This window comes from Orycteropus afer, unplaced genomic scaffold, assembly GCF_000298275.1.
Source record: "Orycteropus afer afer isolate SDZICR_OR568_19922 unplaced genomic scaffold, OryAfe1.0 scaffold00145, whole genome shotgun sequence".
Lineage (NCBI taxonomy): Eukaryota > Metazoa > Chordata > Mammalia > Tubulidentata > Orycteropodidae > Orycteropus > Orycteropus afer.
In genome coordinates this window covers 4785945-4787388 of record NW_006921732.1, presented here as the reverse complement: position 1 = coordinate 4787388, position 1444 = coordinate 4785945, and positions in this window count along the sequence as shown.

The window sequence follows — 1444 nt, the reverse complement described above, 5'->3', positions numbered from 1 at the left end:
ATCCTCACAACTGATCCTATAAGCAACATTATGATAAATGGAGAAAAGATTGAAATTGTCAAAGACTTCACATTACAATCAACGCCAATGGAAGGAGTAGTCAGGACATCAGATGATGTATAGCACTTGGGAAGTCGGCTGCAAAGCACCTCTTTCAAGTGCTGAAGAGCAAAGATATCTCCTTGAGGACTAAGGTATGCCTGACACAAGCCATGGTATTTTCAACCACCTCATATGCATGTGAGAACTGGACAATGAATAAGGAAGACTGAAAAAGAATTGATGCTTTTGAGCTGTGGTGTTGGAGAAGAATGCTGAAAGTACTGTGGCCTGCAGAAAGAACTAACAGGTCTGTCCTGGAGGAAGTACAGCCAGAATGCTCCTAGGAGGCAAGAATGGCCAGACTTCATCTCATCTACTTTGGTCATGTTGTCAGAAGGGACCATTCCCTGGAGAAGGTAAGGTGGAGGGTCGACAAAAGAGGGGAAGGCCCTCAACAAGATGGACTGACTCGGTGGCAGGGGCGATGGACTCAAGTATAGCAAGAATCATGGAGCTGGCTCAGGACTGGGTGGTGTTTTGTTCTGCTCTGGATAGGGTCGCTATGAGTCAGAGATGACTCCATGGCACCTAACAACAACAATTTTCCTAGATTCACACTTTGTACATTCTATGGTCTGATTATTAATGGATGTTTACAGCTGTTTCTTCTCATTTTGAGTTGTGCCACATCAGCCAATGGAGGTCCTGAAAGCTTTATTCCACCCACATCAGTAAGGTAGGCTCTACTCTGAGGAGGTAGCTCTTCCTCAGTCATATTTTGAGTGCTTTCCAACCTGAGGGCTCATCTTCTGGGACTATATTGGACAATGTTCAGGGCTATTCATAGTTTTCCAGTAATTTATCAGACAGTGTTTCACTGCTATTCATAAGGTTATCACTGGCCATTTCTTTGAGAAGTGACTGACCTCTTCTGTCTTCCTAGTCTGTCTTAGTCTGGAAGCTCTGCTGAAACCTGTCTACCATTGATGACTCTGCTGGTATTTGGAATATCAGTGGCATAGCCTCCAACCTCACAGCAACACACAAGCCACCATAGTACAACAAACTGACTGACGAGTGGTGGAATTTACCTTTAGGATACCTTGAAATAGCCCAGACTATTCAGAAAGAAAAATGTCTTTCAATTGCAGAAGCATATAATAGTTGAAAGATAAGACAATTTTCAAAAAGTGATTGAGAAAATATTGTCCCCTTTAATATTAATACATTTTGTGCCATCTGCATTTACAGGTAATGGGCTACTTTTCTAATTGTCAGTATTGTTAATGCTCTATATGGGCCAGATAGGAGCTCTGGTAGCATAGTGGCTAAAGCACTTGACTGCTAACCAGAAGGCTGGCGGTTCAAACCCACCAGCCACTCCTCAGAAGGAAGGTTGGGC